Source organism: Mesoplodon bidens, assembly GCF_964165515.1.
Source record: "Mesoplodon bidens genome assembly, chromosome: 9".
NCBI classification, from domain to species: domain Eukaryota; kingdom Metazoa; phylum Chordata; class Mammalia; order Artiodactyla; family Ziphiidae; genus Mesoplodon; species Mesoplodon bidens.
The window spans coordinates 84,001,707-84,022,474 of record NC_138166.1 but is presented as its reverse complement, the minus strand read 5'-3'; the positions used below and the strand labels follow the sequence as shown (position 1 = coordinate 84,022,474).

At 39.6% G+C, this 20,768-nt stretch overlaps 1 protein-coding gene and 1 pseudogene across 7 annotated transcripts in view; both read right to left on the bottom strand.

Annotated features, from left to right (window-relative positions):
• AHCYL2 (adenosylhomocysteinase like 2) overlaps positions 1 to 20,768 on the bottom strand; it is a 179,601-nt gene that overhangs the window by 66,603 nt on the left and 92,230 nt on the right. The window lies entirely within an intron of this gene.
• LOC308622777 (homeobox protein NANOG-like) lies at positions 19,448 to 20,517 on the bottom strand (annotated as a pseudogene). The gene has a single exon. The product of its transcript is annotated as a homeobox protein NANOG-like (transcript).

Genomic DNA, 20,768 nt, shown 5'->3' with positions numbered 1-20,768 from the left:
AACCCTCTATAAATCCTTTCCAATAGGATCTTCCACTACTTATCCCTATATATTCTGTATCCCCAGGTAAGCTGTATTACCTGTTACTTCCTGAATGTGAAGACTGTACAGCAGAGCATCTATGAGCTCTGGTTTTGGAGTTAAACAGACCTGGGTTCGTATCCTGGCTGCCATGTAATTAATCTTTCCAACCATCCAGTTTTCTAATCTGTACAGTGAAAATAATAATAGCCATCTCACAGGATTGATGCAAGGATTGTAAAAGTTTGCATACACTGAGTACTTAATAAATGGTAGCTCTTACTTGTGTCATTGTTATGCCATCTCCTTTCCCACCTCAATGCCTTTGCTCATGCCATTTTCTCAGATTGAAATGCATTCATTCTGCCTTCACTTCCATCATCTTCACATATTTAGATACTTCAAGGAATTCCCTGAAGGTCCAGTGGTTAGGACTCTGTGCTTCCACTGCAGGGGGCCCAGGTCCAATCCCTGGTTGGGGAACTAAGACCCCACATGCCACACACCATGGCCAAAAACAAACAAACAAACAAAACAAACACCCCAAAGACGAAAAACAAATTCTTCGAGGTTCGGCTCAAATGATTGTTCTGCCATGGAATCTAACCTAAAAATCAAAGGAAGCTCCCTTTTCTCTAATACTGTTCCTTGGTCACATCACTATTTTCACCTTTCCTCATATTACAGTTACTGGTATATGTGCTGTCCCTCATTAGTTCAGGCTCTTCGGGGGCTTAGCCAGCTTTGATTTGCCTATAGTGTCCGACATATGGTAAGGGCTTAAAGAAATTGTCAAATTTTGTATGCTGTACATATACCTTATAGTACTCTGGGGCAACTTGCATAACCAATGTGTTAAATACATTTATGTCCATTTTTATAGGATTTGGAACACTATTTTATCACTTTAGGGGCTTAGTTATACACTACTGACCAAAGCTATGACTTATTTGTGGTGAGTCCTTAGTAGGGTTTTAACCCTTAATTATAATATTATCTCTGCAAGAATATACAATCTGCTTTCCATTGCTTGATCTGCATCAATTGTAATCTATTATGATCTGCATCATAATGAAGCTTTTAGAAACAAATCAAGGCCAAAGCACTATTTCACTGCTAGAGTAGAGCCCAACCCTTAAAATATGTCAGTGATCAGCAAAGTACTAGATTCTTGGTACTCCTGTTGATGTTTTCTGCATAGTCTGTTATTAAATAAATGGGGAGAGGGAGGGATAAATTAGGGGTTTGGGATTAGCAGATACGAACTACTATATATAAAATAGATAAACAACAAGGTCCTGCTGTATAGCACAGGGAACTATATTCAATATCCTGTAATAAACCATAATGGAAAAGAATATGAAAAAGAATATGTATATATGTGTGTAACTGAATCACTTTTCTGTACACCAGAAACTAACACAACATTGTAAATCAACTATACTTCAGTAAATAAATAAATAAATGGAAGGTGACTGCCCTCATGGTATTGCTAAAACATGGAAGAAGATAACTTTTAAAGAAGACAGGGTTGGGAATAAAAGAATAAGCACAAGTAAAATATATCACTTTAGCTAAACTAAATGTCATTTTAGTTGTGACTTTTTTTAGAATAGGTTTTAGCTAAAATAGACTTTATTTGAAAACTGAAGCCTTATTATACCTTTCTGTAATGACTCTGAAACAAAAATAAAACAGTAGCTATTACAATTGAGAACTGAAGGTCTATTAACTGAGTGGGACTGCACAAGGCACAGGGTATAGGTGTAAGTACTAGTTATAAAGTTGTTTTCATTCTAATTTAATTTTACCATAATGTGCCTTAGAAGATACACCTATAGCAGGAGCAGGAGTGAGACCCCTGCGTATGATTATCTATAATAATCACCCTGAACATTTAGGAGTTTGCAACTTCAAAAGGATACACAAACTGCATCTGCTCCTGCAGCCTTCAAGCTTTACAAAAATTGACCAAGTATGTGAATAGCTCAAAAGAATCTCATTTTCACTCCAAGAAGAAGATGGACTTTACGTTCTATGTGCCAGTGGTGTTCCTACCAGTGGTGATTTGATACTAGTATCATCATTAAATTAATGAGGGCAAGCCAGATGACTTGCCGGAGTGAATATATGCTTGGGGCTGGAGGGGAAAGGACAAGAAGTTAATATTTCCAGGGGCCAAAGTCAAAAAGAACAAGGAGTAATTACAATGTGATGAAGAAGTAACTACAATGGCAGAAAAGTTTTAAACAGGAGGCAATAAATCTGGAGCCTAGAGAGTCATAAGGCACAGGGCAAAGAATATAAGAATGTGACCCTGTCCTCTATTCCTGGCTTGTCCCTAATGGTTTTATTAGACTTTGGCAAGTCACCTAAGTACTCCCTTCTTGAGTTTCCTTATTATAAAATAAGGGGGAGGTGAGTAAGAGGGCGCTGTGGAAGGTTAGAACTGGTTCCTTCCAGTTCTGACATTTGGTATTTCTAATCCGTCTGGTTTCTCTGAGGCCATAAGAGAAAGCAATAACTACTCCTTAGTCACCTAAGTTACAGCTAATTGTAGAGGCTAAGGTTTCTAACCAGCAGAGTTCAGAGTTCCATCTGGTCAATTATGAGGTTGGCTGAAATTGCGAGGCTTTAAATCTCCTTTGCCCTTTCAAACTTGAAATGCCCACGCTACCTGAGCAACCAGAGTTAAGTCCTACTACCGTCTCCTGCCCACCAACTTAAATGTTAGGCATCCTATCTCTCAGTTCCTCAGTGATCTTAAGACTTTCATCCCACAGGTATTTTATATTCCACATGGAGGCATCATCATTACTGGTAAAGACTACAGGCTTTAAGAGTTGGATAGGCTTGGGTTTAAGGCTAGCTCCATTACTTACTAGCTGTGTATCTTTTGGTAACCTATATAACTTTTTTGAGCCTTTGCTTCCTCATCTGTAAAACAGGATAATAAAACCCTCCTCAGATTGATGTTATAAAGATTAAAAAATACATTTAATACATAGAAAGCACTTAGCACAGTGCCAGGGAACTATTTTGTCCAAAACTAGACATAGCAGAGCAGTACCAGGTGGGTTTGAATCTTGATTCATCACTTACCAACTGTGTAACCTTAGACAAATTACTTATCCTCCTTGTGCCTCAGTTTTCTCATCTTTAAAATGGAGACATTAAGAATATCTACCTTATAGGATTGCTGAGAAGATAAAATAAATTAACATACATAAAGCGCTTAGAACAGTGCCTGCAACTTATCAGTGCTATTTAACATTTACTATTATTATTAATATATATATCATGTACATCTCCCAACACACCCAAATTCATCTTTTCTTCTTATACATGGTGAATTCATTCAATTGAACCACAAATATTTATTGGGTGCCTATCATATGCCAGGCAGCAAAGGAAGATAGTCCCTGCATTCATGGTGCAGGAGAGAGAGAGGCAATTCAATAATTACTAAAAATAAAGTGTGAAAAATGATAAGGTAAGTACAGGCTGCTATGGGAGTATATGGCAAGGGTACCAATCATGTGTACTGGGAGTGTCACATCAGAGAAGCTCCAAGGTAAGCTGAAAGATAATGGGTGAATAGGGGGTACCTGGTGTGCATTTGGTGGGGAGGGGGAATGAGAAGAGTATTCCAAATGGGAGGAAGAATATGTTCTCCACATTATCTCTTGCAATCTGTCCTATCGTCTTCACACCAGCTGTCTAAAGCCTGACCATCATCCTATCCATCTAAATCAGTGCTTCTTAAACTTGAATGTGTCTACAAATTATTTGGAGATCTTGTTAAAATTCTGATTCTGATTTAGTAAGTCTGGAATAGGTCCCAAGATTCTACATTTCTATCAGCTCTCAGATGATGGCAATACTGCTGAGACTACACTTTAACAGGGCCTAGGTAACTCCATCCCTGTAATACCCTACTTCAGTTCATTAAATTAACTTATTTATATGTGATTATCATTGGCACAATTATTTTACACATCACTTCCTTGTTCATAATGCCTCAATAGCTCCCCATTGTCTTCGAAATAAAATCCAAACTCCTCAGCATGACACACAAGACCCTTCATGACAGCCTCCGTGTATCTCCTGAATTCCCTGGCAGTCCAGGGGTTAGGACTCTGTGCTCTCACTGCTGAGGGCCGGGGTTCAATCCCTGGTCGGGGAACTAAGATCCCACAAGCCGCATGGGGAGGCCAAAAAAAAAAAAAAAAAAAAAAAGAATCAATTCTATGATTTACTGAATAATCACCAAGACTGATCTCTATTATAGCACATATCAGTGCCGATAGTATAATTGAACATTTATCTGTTTACACAGCAGAACTGCAAGAAATTTGAGGGCAGATATTATGTCTCATTCCTGTATTCCAAGCACATAGCAAACAAACAATGGATATGTACTGAATTTTTTTAAAATGACTAAATCAAAGAACAGCTAGCTCAGAGTAAAGCCCCAAATGAATAAAATATACCACAGGCACCTGAAGGGTAAAAGGAAAGAAAAGGGACTCAGGTATGAGTAAGTATTGACAAAACCATAAAAAGAAACTGCATCATAACAAAATTATGCCTAGTATCCCTAAATGTACCTCCTTGCCACTGACTAACCCAGTCACTGTTACAATTAAGCAATACAGAGACTATAGTACACTAAAGCAGGCACCAACCCACCTTTCCCACTCCCTGTTAAGTCCTCTAGAATCTGGGAGTGGAATGTGGACTTGAATCCTCAATCTCCCTGACACAGCTAATAGAGCTCCACTTAGGTCAGAGTTCAATTTGCTGCATAGTTAGCACCTCTAGCTAAAACTGTCCTCAAAAAGAGATCAAGCTTAAACTTGAAAGCTTCTTCTTAAACATGAAAACAACTAGAGTAAGAGCGGACAAGCATTTGCATTCAGGGCCCTCAATTTTATCACAGAGTGGGAAGTAGGGGAAGGGTAGGAAGGATGCAGGATGAAATAATGAAGCATAATGCCATTAAATAAATGTGGAATGTAGACTTCTCACTACATTATTTTTTATAATGAACTTTAAATTGAGGCATAACGTATCTATAGAAAAAGTACATAAGTCAGAAAGTTACAGTTCGATAAAATTTCAAAAGTCAACACAGCTATGTAACCACTACCCAGATAAGGAAATAGAACTTCACCAGCACCCTAGAGTCTTCCCTCATGTCCCCTCTCAGTCATTACCTTCACTCCTCCTTAAAGGTAATCTCTGGTTCCTATCACTATTTATCAGTTTTGCCTATATTTAAACCTGATGTAAATACCATAAAAGATGCATTCTTAAGAGCCTGCTTTTTTCCTGCTCAATGTTTCTAAGAGTTATCCAAGTTCGTTGATTTAGCAGTAGTTCATTTATTTGTATTGCCTGAAAGTACCCCATTGCATGACTATTCATAATTTATTGAATCCATTCTCCTGTTGAAAGTTGGTTTCAGTTTGGGGGCCTTAAATAATAACGTGGCTATGTATGTTCTTGTGTATGTCATGTGGTACCCATATGAAAATATTTCTGTAGGATATAGGTACGTAAGAGTAGAATTGCTGGGTTATAGGGTATGCATATGTTCGGCTAGGTAGATAATGTCAAGCAATTTTCCAAAGTGTTGGTACCATTTTATACTCCTACCAGCAGGATATCAATGTTCCAGTTGCTTCATATCCTTGCTAGTGCTTAGTATTGTCGGTCTTTTTACATTTTAGGCATTCCAGGTAATGGTGTCACATTGTGATTTTAATCTGCATCTCACCACCACAACTACCATCATGACCACAACCTGAGCACATTTTTTTATGGTCTTTATTTTGTAGAGGTACATTTCCTCTATAGCCACTTCGTTGAGGTTTTTTTTTTTTTTTTTTTTTTTACCACGAATGGATGTTGAATCCTGCCAAATGCTTTTTCTGCATCTACTTAGATGATCGCATGATATTTAGCCTTCATTTTGTTAATCACATTGATTGATTTTCAGATACTGAACCATTCTTGCCTCTCTGGAATAAATCCCACCTGATCATGGTATATGATCCTTTTTACTTTTTTTTTTTTTTTTTTTTTTTTGCGGTACGCGGGCCTCTCACTGCTGTGGCCTCTCCCGCTGCAGAGCACAGGCTCCGGACGCGCAGGCTCAGCGGCCATGGCTCACGGGCCCAGCCGCTCCGCGGCATGTGGGATCCTCCCGGACCGGGGCACGAACCCGTGTCCCCTGCATCGGCAGGCGGACTCCCAACCACTGCGCCACCAGGGAAGCCCGATCCTTTTTATGTATCGTTAAATTTGGCTTGCTAATATTTTGTTGAGGTTGTTGAGGATTTTTGCATCTATGTTGATCAGGAATATTGGCCTGTAACTGTGTGTGTGTGTGTGTGTGTGTGAAAAAATATAAGATTTGCCATTTTAAAGTGTAAAATTCAGTGGCAATAATTGCATTGTTGTGCAACCATCACCACCATCCATCCCTGGGACTCTTTCATTATCCCAAACTGAAACTTTATACCCATTAAACAATAACTCCTCATTCCCTTTCTCCCCAGCCCCTGGTAACCACTATTTTACTTTCTTTCTCTTTGAATTTGACTAGGTACCTCATATAAGTGGAATCATACAATATTTGTCCTTTTGTCTGGTTTATTTCACTTAGTATGTTTTTAAGGTCTATCCATATTATAGCATGTATCAGAATTTCATTCCTTTTTAGGGCTCAATAATATTCCATTGTATGCATACAGTACATTTTGTTTATCTATTATTCTTCCATCAATGGACATTTGGGTTGTTTCCACCTTTTGGTTATTGTGAATAGTGCTGCTACAAACATAGGTGTACAAATATCTGTTCGATGTCCTACTTTCAATTCTTTTGGGTATATACCCAGAAGTGCAATTGATGGATCATATGGTAATTTCTGCTTAATATATATATATATATATTTTATTTATTTATTTATTTATTTATTTATCTATCTATTTATTTGGCTGCGTCTGGTCTTCATTGTGGCACACAGGATCTTCGTTGCGGCATGCAGGATCTTTCTTTGCTCTTTTTTGTGGCACTTGGGCTTCTCTCTAGTTGTGGCGCATGGGCTCCAGAGCGCTTGAGCTCAGTAGTTGTGGTGCGTGGGCTTAGTTGCCCTGTGGTATATGGGATCTTAGTTCCCCAACCAGGGATTGAACCTACATCCCCTGCATTGGAAGGCAGATTCTTAACCACTGCAAGTGGTTAAGTCCCCTGTTTAATTTTTTGAGTATCTACCATACTATTTTCTACAGAAGCCACACCATTTTACATTCCATCAGCAATGCACAAGGGTTCCAACTTGGAGAAGTTGGAACTCTTGTGCACTGCCAAGAATATTTTTATGCTTATTGGCCATTTGGATATCCTCTTATGTGAAGTGCCCTTTCAAGTATTCTGCCTATTTTTCTTTCAGGTTGTCAGTCTTTCCCTCATTAATCTGTTTAAGTCATTTACAGATTCTGATTATGAGTCTTTTGCAAACATCTTCCACTCTGTGGCTTCCACTCTGTTTTTTTTTTATCTTTGTTTTGAAATAATTATAGACTTAGAAAGAAATTTGTAAAAATAGTGCAGAGAGCTCCCATATACACTTCACCCAAGATCCTCTAATGTTAACAACTTGTAAATGAGGGAATTATCAAAACTAATAATGTTGGTAACAATCCTATTAACTAAATTACAGACTTTATTTGGAATTCAAAAGTTTCTCCAAATGTCCTTTTTTAGTTCTAGGACCCAACCCAGGATCCCACATTACATTCAGTTGTCATGTCTCCTTAGTCTCCTCCAATCTATGATAATTCCTCAGTCTTTCATGACCTTGGCAATAGTAGTTGACTAATCCTGAAATAAAGCTATGCATTAATCGGATTTAAAACAAAACAAAACATCTGCTCATCTTTTCTGATTAAATTTTTAGTCTCCACACCAGTTTTACTGAGATATAATTGACATACAATATTGTATTAGTATAAGGTATACAACGTAATGTTTTATTTTGTTTTGGGGGTTTTTAAAAAAACTTTTAAAAAGTTTTATTTGTTTATTTAATTTATTTTTGGCTACATTGGGTCTTCGTTGCTGCGCGGGGGCTTTCTCTAGTTGTGGCGAGCAGGGGTTACCCTTCCTTGTGGTGCTCGGGCTTCTCATTGCGGTGGCTTCTCTTGTTGCAGAGCATGGACGCCAGGCACACAGGCTTCAGTAGTTGTGGCATGCGGGCTCAGTAGTTGAGGCTTGCTGGCTCTAGAGCGCAGGCTCAGTAGCTGTGGCGCCCAGGCTTAGCTGCTCCGCAGCATGTGGGATGTTCAGACAAGGGCTCGAACCCGTGTCCCCTGCATTGGCAGGCAGATTCTTAACCACTGAGCCACCAGGGAAGTCCCAACATAATGTTTTGATATATGTATATATTGCAAAGTGATTGCCATTGCAAATTTAGTTAACACCTATCACCCCACATAGTTACAGATATCTTTTCTTGTGATGTTATCTGCTCATCTCTTTTGGTTACTTTTTAATAGAATGGAGATACCAACTTTATATGGTAATAAAGTTTAAACAATTTTAAAGATCAGCTAATTCAAGTTCCTTATTTTAAGGATAAAGAAGTAAAGAACTAGAAATATTACTTATCCAAAGTCTTACAGTATGCCTTTTCCCCACTGATTTTATTTGGAAAGTGATATATTTTTGTTTGTGACTTTTAATAGATTTTTTTGGGTGCTTTAAGTGCCTTAAGTGTTTGGAGACCCTCTCGTCTTAACATGAACCAAGTGGCTCTATTTCCATTAAGAGATCAACAGGGCCTAAATGGCTCCTGAATTGCTGCTCATTTTCTAATTTTTCTGGAATGAAGATGTATTACTCTTATAAAAATAGAAATAAAGAAAAGAAATGTGTGGTAGACAGAATAATGCCCCCCCCAAGATGTCCACATCCTAATCTCCAAAACCTGTGAATACATAGCATGGGTGAGGCTGCAGATGGAAGTAAGGTTGCTAATTCATTGACCTTGAGATAGGGAGATTATCCTGAATTATCCAAGTGGGCCCAATATAATCAAAAGGTTCCTTATACTTGGAAGAGGGAGGCAGAAGAATGAGAGCCAGAGAGATATTTAAAGATGCTATAATGCTGGCTTTGAGAATGGAGGAAGGGGCCACAAGCCAAGGAAGAGGGAGGCAGAAGAATGAGAGCCAGAGAGATATTTAAAGATGCTATAATGCTGGCTTTGAGAATGGAGGAAGGGGCCACAAGCCAAGGAATCCTGGCTGCTTCTAGAAGCTGGAAAACGCAAGGAAGTAGATTCTCCTCTAGAGCCTCTAGATGGAATATAGCCCTGTTGACATTTTGATTTTAGTCCACTGAGACCCATTTTGGACTTCTGACTTCTAGAATTATAATTAAATACATTTGTATTATATTTAAGCCATAGAAAATTAATACTTGAAGGCTCTGAAATTTTAAGGGGGAGAGGGAGAGATAAGCTGTTTGGTCTTAAATATCTCATTTTCAACTAACTACCCATGAATGCTCAGTTTGGCTAGCAATATTTTCATAACTTTTTAAATTCTGCACATTACAATGACTAACATTTTAAAAAGTGCTTGGGAATAAGATTCCATTTTTACCAAATCCTTATTTTGTATAAGAACACTGTCAGTGAGAGACAGTGTTAAGATGTGACTGGAGAGGTAGGCAGGGACTGACTGGCGACGTAGGGTTTGCAGGTCACAGAAAAGTTTTACTTGTATTCTAAGAATGATAGGAGGCTACTAGGGATTTATGTTTTTAAAAGATCACCATGGCTGTGTAAAAAGAGAAAAACTAAATGAACATGAATGGAAATGAGAAGAATAGTTAGAAGGTCATTAAAACATATGAAAGATGATGGTAGCCTGGATGATGATGACAGCAGTGAATGGATTTAAGACATATAGGTTGGTGGTTGACTCAACTGGACTTGGTAGCAGACAATGTGAAAGGTAAGGAAGATGTCAAGAATAACCAACAGGTTTCTGGCTCAAGCAACTGGTTAAATAGGGATGCCATTGTTAAAATGTGGAAGAATAGGGGAAAAATAGATGTGGGAAGAATATCAAGACTTTAATTTTGGCCATGTTAAGTTTGAATACAGAGTCTGGAGCTCAGAGCAAAGCCTAGGCTGGAAATATAAAATTGGGAGTTATGATTTCTTCCGTTTCTATAATTTAAATCCCATGTATAGACAGATATATAAAACCATGGGAATGGATAAAAATTGCCTAGAGAGGAGAAAAAAGCAAACAAACAAACAGAATTCAAGTCTGAGCCCTGATCCATTATCTACCATACAGGATAGAAGAAGAAAAGCCAGCAACTGAAATTTAAGAAGCAGCCACTAGAAAAGTAAGAGGAAAAATCCAAAGAGAATGGTGTCACTGAAATCAAGAAAGGAGATTCTTTGAAGAAGGAAAGTATGGTCAGGTATTTCCAATACTTGCTGAGAAGTTTAACAAGATGACAGCTGAAAATAGTCTGTAGGACTTGGCAACATGGAGGTTTTGATGACTTGAGGGAGTAATGGTGGTGAAAGCAGGATTAGGGAAAACTGAAGAATGACTGGGAGGTTAAGAAGGAGAGATGGTTTGAATAGACAAGTCTTTTGAAAAACTGGGCTGTGAAGCAGAGCAGAGGTACATTAATAACTAAAGAGGGATTACAAGTCAAAGGAAGTTTTGTGTGTGTGTGTGTCTGTGTGTGCTTTGGTTCACAAGGTGTTTACTAAAGCTTGACTGAACTCTGAAAGGAATGACCCAACAGAGGGAGAGGATAAAAATGTGTGCGTCTGTGTGTGTGTATGAATGTGTGTGCGTTTAGAAGTGTAAATAAAGTAAAGAGAGGGGTAAATAGGGTTGCCAGATAAAATTCAAGACATCCAGTTATATTTGAATTTCAGATAAACAACAAATAATTTTTCAGCATAAATGTGTCCCAAATATTGCATGGGACATGCTTATACTAAAACCTATTTGTGGTTATCTGAATTTCAAACTTAACTGTGCAATGTGTTGTTGTTTTTGCCAAGTTTAACAACCTTAGGGGTAAATCAAGAAGAAAGTCTCAGAAGAAAAGAGAGAATGGGATCCAGGGCACAAGTACTTCTTCCTCTGTTATAGAAAGAAAAAAGAAGAATAGATGTAGCAAATTTACAGATGATGGTAATAAGATGAGGGAATTCACATCTAAGAGGTTCCTGCCCCCCAACAATGAGTCATGACATAACATCAATTAAGGGAGGTGTTGGGGGGGTAGTTCCCTAGTGGTCTAGTGGTTTGGATTCCATGCTTTCACTGCCATGGCCCGGGTTTGGGGAACTAAGATCCTGCAAGCTGCACAGCACGGCCAAAATTAAAAAAAAAAAAAAGGTAGATGGGGAGGAACAGCTGTAGGAGAACTGAAAAGCATTAAGAGACAATTGGTTTATAGTAATTTAAAAACAGACAACTTGGGACTTCCCTGGTGGTCCAGTGGTAAAGAATCCACCTTCAATGCAGGGGACGTGGGTTCGATCCCTGGTCAGGGAACTAAGATCCCACACGCTGCGGGGCAACTGAGCTCGTGCGCCTCAACGAGAGAGCCCAGGTGCCACAAACTACAGAGCCCATGTACCCTGGAGCCTGCGCGCCACAACTAGAGAGAGAAAACCCACATGCCACAACTAGAGAGAAGCCCATGCGCCACACTGCAACTACAGAGAAACCCGAGCAGACTGAACGCTGTAATGAAAAAGATCCCGCCTGCCTCAACAAAGATCCTGTGTGCTGCAGCCAAAACAAAATAAATAAGAAAGACAAATAAATAAAATAAATAAATATTTTAAAATAAATAAAATAGGGCTTCCCTGGTGGTGCAGTGGTTGAGTCCGCCTGCCAATGCAGGGGACACAGGTTTGAGCCCTGGTCCGTGAAGATCCCACATGCCGCGGAGCAACTAGGCGTGTCGCCACAACTACTGAGCCTGCGCTCTAGAGCCCGTGAGCCACAACTACTGCAGCCCGTGCACCTAGAGCCCATGCTCCTCAGTAAGAGAAGACAACGCAATGAGAAGCGCCACAAGTAGAGAAAGCCCGTGTACAGCCACAAAGACCCAACAGAGCGAAAAATAAAGTAAATAAATTTATCAAAATAAATAAATAAATCCACTGAAAATCTACATTTGGAAATTTTAAAAAAGAAAAAAACAGACAACTAGCAGCCACTGAAAGTTTCTAAGTAGGGCAGTAATATCTCTGCAGAATGATATGATAAAAATATGCTAAAGTAAGATGCATTCAAGGGAGAATGTGGCTGAAAGAAATGAGAGCAACTTTAAGGTCAACTTGAAGATGGTTAAAGTCTGTATTTCCAGATTACTATTACATGAATGAAAAAGAAAGGAAAAATTTGAGAAATTACATAAAGGAAGAACTAGCAAGATCTAGACAAAGATCTGAATCCAGAGTTGAAGGAGAGAGATGTTCCTATAATATATATGTATATGAGGAGCCATGTTCAACATAGTACATTCAAATTCTATGCACTCAGCAACTTACATCATTACCGCTTTTATGTTTGTGATAATAACCACTATGATTATTTTTCCCTACCTGACAATTTACTGACAAAAAGTTCTAATTGCTTTCCAAAATTCTTTCATCTTTTCACTTTTTCCCATGAAAGCCAAATAGGGAATATTCTGATGAGTTTCAAAGCAAAATCAATCAAGCATAATTATGATTAGGAAACAGATCTTTTTACATCCAGGGTCAGGATATAATATATTTAAGAGATTCCTTATAAGAAGCAAAAATTGTCCTAGGATCTGAACATTAAAGAAAACCTACTATGTGGATTGCCCCCCACCATCCTCCATATAACAAATAAATTACTGTCTAGCAGTCAGTTTTTGAAAGTTGTGTTGATGACTGAGCTAATGTCTGTAAGATACTTTAATGTCGTTGAAGTAAAGAATATATAAAATACAGTAGATTCTCACGATTCACAGTAGTTATATTCTAATAAAGTCACGACAAACACTGAATTAGCCAACACTGAAGCATTGGTCCTATGGGAAATACAGGGTTAGGCTCCTATGAGTCTCTGATCACATTTTTGAATGATCAACAGATAACCTTGCTTTATATGTTTCTGTTTAAAGACACCTTACTTAACATATGTTGTTGATTCATTAACACTGAACTCACAGCCAACAGCACTATAACTCATGGCTGCATGAAGCTTATCTAATGCACATTTTTCTCTATAAAACACATCACAGCCTTTTTTGTGCTTAGGAACACTAGACAGCACTTTAGCACTACATTTGGGGGACATTTTAAACAGTGAAATCACCAAGAAAAAGCACAAAAATAAGTGGCACTAAGTAGATCATGTAAAGCAGGGGTCCCCAACCCCTGGGCCACAGACAGGTACTGGTCCGTGGCCTGTTAAGAACCAGGCTGCACAGCAGGAGGTGAGTGGCGGGCAAGCAAGCGAAGCTCCATCTGTATTTACAGCCTCTCCCCATCGCTCGCCTTACCACCTGAGCTCCGCCTGTTAGCATTATGGTGAGTTGTGTAATTATTTCATTATATATTATAATGTAATAATAATAGAAATAAAGTGCACAATAAATGTAATGCACCTGAGTTATCCTGAAACCCTCCCCCTGCCTCCCTGGTCCATGGAAAAATTGTCTTCCACGAAACCGGTCCCTGGTGCCAAAAAGGCCGGGAACCACTGATGTAAATCAGGCCAAGTGTTTGAGACCAGACTTATTTTGCAAACAAATTAGTCTTAATTTGGTTATATTTGGTAGAAATGAGGGTAATTTTAGAGAGAAAAAGACGTTTCAATGAATGTTAAATCCCAGTTTTGATAATGGAGGTCTGTATTTACTAAGACTCACCTCCCAGATAGTTCCTTGCTGTTATGTTGTATTAATGTAAACTTTAATTGAATTATTAAAGGACACTTTCTAAGTTTGTTACTGCAGCTTATCTCAGTAATTTACCTTTGGATGAAGATCAGATACCCCAAGACCTGCAATCAGAGGATTATGCGTACTGGAAAAGACATAATTTAAAGGACTATCTCAAACCTGGACGGAAGGACCCTTATCAGGTACTCTTAACTAGCTCATGCACAGTGAAACTGAAAGGAATTGACTCTTGGATTAATTTCCACTCACAAAGGGCCCTGCTCAGTCCCTGCACTGGACTGGCCTATAGAGAGGACAGCTGACCTCAAAATCACCTTAAAACAATGCTCAAACAGAGGAGAAACTACACTTATACCAGGGCTAGAAGACGACATCAGGAGTAGACAGCTTGCCTAAGATTCTCAACCTGACTCGTATGATCATTTATAATGTTTTCTTGACTTCTTGGACCTCTGCATATGAATCAAATGTTTTTCTGTCATAGGCATGATCCTATGCTAGTTTGAAAAATCAATCCAATTGTTGATTTTGTGGCCAATTACCTGTGTCTAGTACTTCTGGGTTACTGGGATGGATTCCTCCACTCCAAGGCTCTAATTGGTTGGCTCTTAGGAAATTTGTTTATTTATTTTTGTTTCTTTTTAAAAATTAATTAATTAATTAATTTTTATTTTTGGCTGCGTTGGGTCTTCATTGCTGCGCGCGGGCTTTCTCTAGTTGTGGTGAGCGGGGGCTACTCTTTGTTGTAGTGCACGGGCTTCTCATTGCAGGGGCTTCTCTTGTTGCGGAGCACAGGCTCTAGGTACGCAGGCTTCAGTAGATGTGGCATGCCGGCTCAGTAGCTGTGGCTCATGGGCTCTAGAGTGCAGGCTCAATAGTTGTGGCACACAGGCTTAGTTGCTCCGTCGCATGTGGAATCTTCCCGGACCAGGGATTGAACCCGTGTCCCCTGTATTGGCAGGCAGATTCTTAACCACTGTGCCACCAGGGAAGTCCCAGGAAATTTATTTTAAAAGAAAAATTATAGTCATGTTCAGGCCACTATTGATATTACTAGATGGAATACCCTCACCTGGCCAAGTAATAATGCCTGCTCTGACCCTGGCCATAAATATGAATTTTCCTCTATTACTCAAGTTCAGAGCAACAAGCAAAATTTCAGCCAAGGAATAAAACCTCCCACAATTATGGGATAGATTTATGTAGTTAACACCAAACTATGGTAATTTAAATTTAAATGCCCCTCTATGTTGAGAACAATTAAATCATATTAAGGATAATCAGTCTAGCAACATTAGGAAATTAAGCTGGGTGCCTTATGGACAGTGCCAACATATAACTTCCCTTAAAGATAAGGATTGGTACAGAACACACTAAGTCAGACAACCTGGACATACTGGGCCACACCTAATGGAAGTTCTTGGCTTCTTACTTATGACTTTACTAATACTGCTAGCTATTTTAGTTGTATTTCACCTGTTTTACAAAATTGTTGTTTCTTACATTACCAATGTGTGACTGAGCCTCTGAGAAAATGATGATATATAGTTCCATATAAGAGCAATGATTGTAATAGCGTAACTCTAGATATGGGAAGAAGCAACAAGAGAGAATATTTTCCTGGACCACAAGAGACTAGTAAGACAGGTGGTCCAGAGACTTTTTGCTACTCACAAGGCCTAGTCCAGTAATAGCACATTGAGTGGTCTATCAGCAAAATCTTTGCCACACCTGGGAATGAGCATTCCTAGTACTGTGGGACAAAGTGGTCATGAAATGCCCCCAAACCATGGTCGAATTTATGACCATGAAGGGGCCCTGCAGACTGGAAACTGGCACTTGCCATCTACCTCTACAAAGATTAAATCATGTGCTGCTACAGCTGCTGACTTTCAGCACCCTCTGAAAGGAGTTCAGGGTGGAGATAAGGAACGAGGCACTCTGTGCTCTGGGAAAAATTGACAGAACAGGCCTTCAGAGAGTTAGATTCTTTCAGGAGAAGATTTTATGAGCTCAAATTCTTGCATTTTCCCATACTAGAAAAGCAGTGAAATCATTAACAGTGACATCTGCTTTAACATTGAGGAGGGAAATGCATTTGAAAGTCAAAATGGAGTAATGGTGGTAAAACTAGGTGGATGTGATTTCAGATGCATTCATTCCTGTATTGCTGCAAACTTGAATTTTCTGAGCTATGTCAGACTCCACGAGGATTTAAAAATTCCCCTATATTCTTCAACGAGATTTTGGCTAAAGACTTGAGAGGATTACACCTGGATCAAGGTTGAATAGAGGCCTTTCCAGCCAAAATGGAAAAAGCATCAGAAGTGACAAAAACCCTTCTTTAGGACATTATTAAGAAAACTCTCGCCAAGCTATGAAAAAAACTCATCTAAAATGGGACAAGGTCTTTCCAGTTGCTCTCCTCTGTATACTGGTGGCCCCTGGAAGCGGGCTAGGATTGAGCCCTTATGAAATTATACACAGGAGACCACTCTTAGCTCCTAAGAGTAAAAAGAAGAACATTTCTAACACAGGAGGTAAAAATTAAACAGTATGTTCAACAGACTGGACAATTCTGAACCGCTACGTGTGAGTTTGTGTTCCACAGGTCTCCCCCTCACCTGGAAGCTACCTTACATCCCTTCAAAGCAGGAGACCAGGTGCTGCTGAAAGTGTGAAAAAGAGCAATGACCTGAGCAACAGCTTGAAGAAAAATGGAAGGGATCCTCTGAAGCTCTTCTTACTATTCACACCTCTCTAAAACTGGATGGAGTATAACCGTGGGTACGTCATACCAGAGTAAGAAGATTACCAGAGACTGACCAGCCAAGCCTGCCTACAGCCAGTAAGTGTACTCCTGAGAAGCAGACATCTCACCCTTTGGGAAACTTTAAGTATTTGTTCCAACAAGTGTAATGAAAGTTCTGTTTTCTTCTTTCTCATACCTTCTACCTATAGATTCATATGCTGATTCTTTCAATAATTCTAACTGCTAGATATGTGGTCAGCTTCCTATTTCTGGGTCTTCAGGATTGCCTTGATGGGTTTTCCCCATACAGGGAATGGTTTGAAAACAACTGGCTAAGATTAAGTCTCTCTGAAGTGCTGGTTCTAGACTGGGCTTCAGACTTATGCTCCTGAATTCCTAAGGAAATGAGATCTATCCTTTCTACTAAAGTTCTAGTTATCACTCCTCTTATCTCTAACTGGTTTTGCTGCACCAAAATGGTAGAACAAGGGATTGAAATCTTAATCATGTAAGACTCGAATCCAGGACTTGGAACTCAAATATTTCTAATTTATTATCTATTCCCCCAAATTTAGGCAGGGCCATGCCCCATCTCAGCAGGAAGTAGTTAGCATGTTTATCGCTCCGTTCCCTAAAAGATCTTGGGAAAGATAAAACTGAAGTGGGGATTAAAACTGAGTCCCCTTAAAACCCAGCTCCTCTGCTGAGTTTATGATTAACATCCCTATCCAAAATGATTATTCCTTCCTTGTCCAACACCTGTTCTCCTCAAGATTGGGGAGTTTCAAAGAAAAGGGGAGATTGATACTGAGCAGGGCTCTGTGGGGCTCCTGGGCACAAAGTCTTTCTGTGTCCCCCATTTCTTTGATCACAGGAAATAGCCTTCATTTAGCTTCCATGACCTTCCCCAACTTCCAACGGGCAGATTCAAGCAGTTGTTAATTAGGGAAGGGAGGGGGATGCAAGACAATGGAGAAACAAACTGTCAAGAGAAACAATAGTGCAGCCTTGGGGCAAGGTCCTGGTTCCCCATCAATGGATACACACAAAGATATTTTTGAGCTGTTTTGAAGATACTGAAACCCCCTCCAGGTGGGAGAAGTTGATGATTAACAATTAATGATGGTATGCTGCCCACAAGCACCTAGACCCCAGACCAGTTGGAACCTGAAGGTTGATGATGCTGACTCCTACCTACCTTACCACCAATCCATCAGAAGAATGCAAGCCCATTACTGCCTTGATCCTTATCACCTACCCATGACCATGAGCCCTGTCTATAAGACCTCTCCCTATTTCCCAGGGAGAGGGGCACAGTTCTTAGGGCATTAGCCTGCACTGTTTCTTCTTTGTCTGGCAAAGAATAAAGCTACTCTTCCTTTCTCTTCCAAAACTCTGTCTCTGTATCTCATTTTAGCATCGGTGTACAGAGAGCCAATATTTTGGCATCAAACTCTTCCAGAAAAACCACAAATGAAAAACTGAATAAAACAGAAAGACAAACCTTTAGGATTAGAGGTAGAGTCTACTCAGGAGTTATAAATTTTGTTGAAATAATTAGTAGACAGTAATGGGGCCTGCTGTTCTTCTAAAAATAATAAGACTCTCCTTTAATTCTAATTCAGATAGGTACCTGACAAGGAGAGAAAGAAAAAAATCTACGTGACCTTCATGGTGGAAATCCCAAACCTATCAGGAAACAGGGCAGCCAGTGCAATCTGAAAGCCCAGAGATCCAATGATTGATACCTGATTCTGAGCTGTTCTGCTTTTTTTTTTTCTCTCTTTTTTTGTCAAGAACATAGAGGCATGGGCATTCATAAAGAGATCCTTGCTAAGGGATTTATGCAACAAAGTAATCTTAGGAGAAAACTGGTTCTAAATTCTGATAGTCAACAACTCTACTCAACTACTTATCTACTTGTCCCACAGTTCAGTGTAGAATCCAGGGAACTTAGTCTTTTTATAGGAAAATATACTCTGACCCACCCATTCAATGAGGCCCTTTAATTCAAGAAACTGAAACCTACCTCTCTGACTAACCAGTGCAACAGAGGGCCATTTTCTTAAGGTAGTCATCAAAATTATCAAGGATATTCTTTTTTTTTTAAATGTAAAATGGGTAATTTTTTAATTTATTGGTACTTATAAACGAACCAGCCAACTGGTAGTATTATGATGTGGACAAATCAAGACATCTTTCTACAAATACTAGAGTGGTGGAAAAAATTAGGGGTTGTAGTAAAATAGCAAAAAGGAGTAGAGGAAATCAATGAAGCACATTGTAGCTTAACCCTTCACCTTAACAACTGAGGTTCTTAACAAGTAAAGCCTCCCTATCCCAGAAAATATGAATAATCCTTCATCACACATCTTTGTACTTTTGCTCTCTATTCTTGAGGTTAGGTTCTAGATCCTAAAGATATCCAAAAAATAGTATTATAACCTAGTTATCTATAGCCGCCAGTCATCTTTTATCATGTTGTCCGTAGAAGCCAATGCTTCTGAAACCTCTTTGATTAGACACCAATCATACACCCCCAAACTGACACAAAAGGCACAATGAAAAGCAGCTTATCAAGGCAGAGAGAGACGTAATTGTAAAAGAAAAATTCTAGGGAAGTAATACAGTCACGGCTCAAATTGAGACTGAATAATACAACCATCGTTACAAATCTTCAGGCTGTATGTTCAGAGAGTTATTGGGGAATAAATCCATGATTTGCTGTTGGGAATTTAAATACTTAGCAGTTTGCTGTATTATGTTATAGCTTTCCCCAGCAGTTTCCAAGGTGGCCTCCAAATCACTGACAGGAGAATTTTGCTGGAACTGGATCTGGGGCTGCAGAATTCCTCAACATAGTTGTTGAATTGATTGTTCCAAGTCTGGTTATTCCAGGCTTGGGGGCACCAGGTCTGACTGTTCCAGGTCTGACTGTTCCAGCTCTGGTTGCTCCAGGACTGGCTGTTCCAGCTCTGGTTGCTCCAGGACTGACTGTTCCAGCTCTGGTTGCTCCAAGTTGGGTTATTCCAGGTCTGGTTACTCCACATGGGCAGGTTTCCGGAAGAGTTCACCAGGCATTCTTGGTGGGAGGAATAGAAGCCCGGGTATTCTGTAGTTGCTGGGCCCTGAGTCACAGTGTTGCTCTTCCTCGGCCAGTTGTTTTTCTGCCACCTCTTACATTTCATTCTCTGGTTCTGGAACCAGGTCTTAACCTGTTTGTAGCTAAGGTTCAGGATGTTGGAAAGTTCTTGCATTTGCTGGAGGCTGAGGTATTTCTGCCTCTGAAATCTGTCATTGAGCACACACAGCTGCGTCTGAGAGAACACGGTTCTGGTCTTCTGCTTCTTGACCAGGACCTTCTCTTCCTTCTTCTCTTTGCTCTTGTCTGCAGCCATGGCCAGTAGTTTTACTCTGGGGCTTGTGGAAGAATCAGGACTGTCCAGTCTCCATGTCGTGGGTCTCAGCAGATGACATTTGCAAGGACACATAATTTTCTTCAGGCCCATAAATCTCAGGCATTGGTGAAGATTCCCTAGAATTGGATGCTTCGGGGCCACACAGGCTTTGGGGATAAGCTGGGTCCACACTCATGTTGTTGAATTGAAGGAGAGGGAGAAAACCAAAGAGCTAGATAGATGGTAGGAAAAGTCCAGGCTTAAGAAGCTAGGTAGAAGAGCTTAGAGAAAGGTGAAGATCTCCAGGTGTAAAAGTATTAAAAACATGGGATGAAGGGATGTCACCTGTGTGATAACAGAAGCCTACCAGCCCAATGTAGGAAAATGACCATCAAGGATATTCTGATTGTGGGATAACAAGACCATGTTAGCTCTCAAAAGAAGAGTGATTTGAAGGTCATCATTGTGCTACCCAACACAGGGCAAAAAGAGTGCATGACATTTTTCCAGGTGCAACCTAACTTTGGGAGGACTAGATTCTCTATGGTAAAAATTTTTACTTTTGTCAAAATATTTGGGAAATCTCTAAA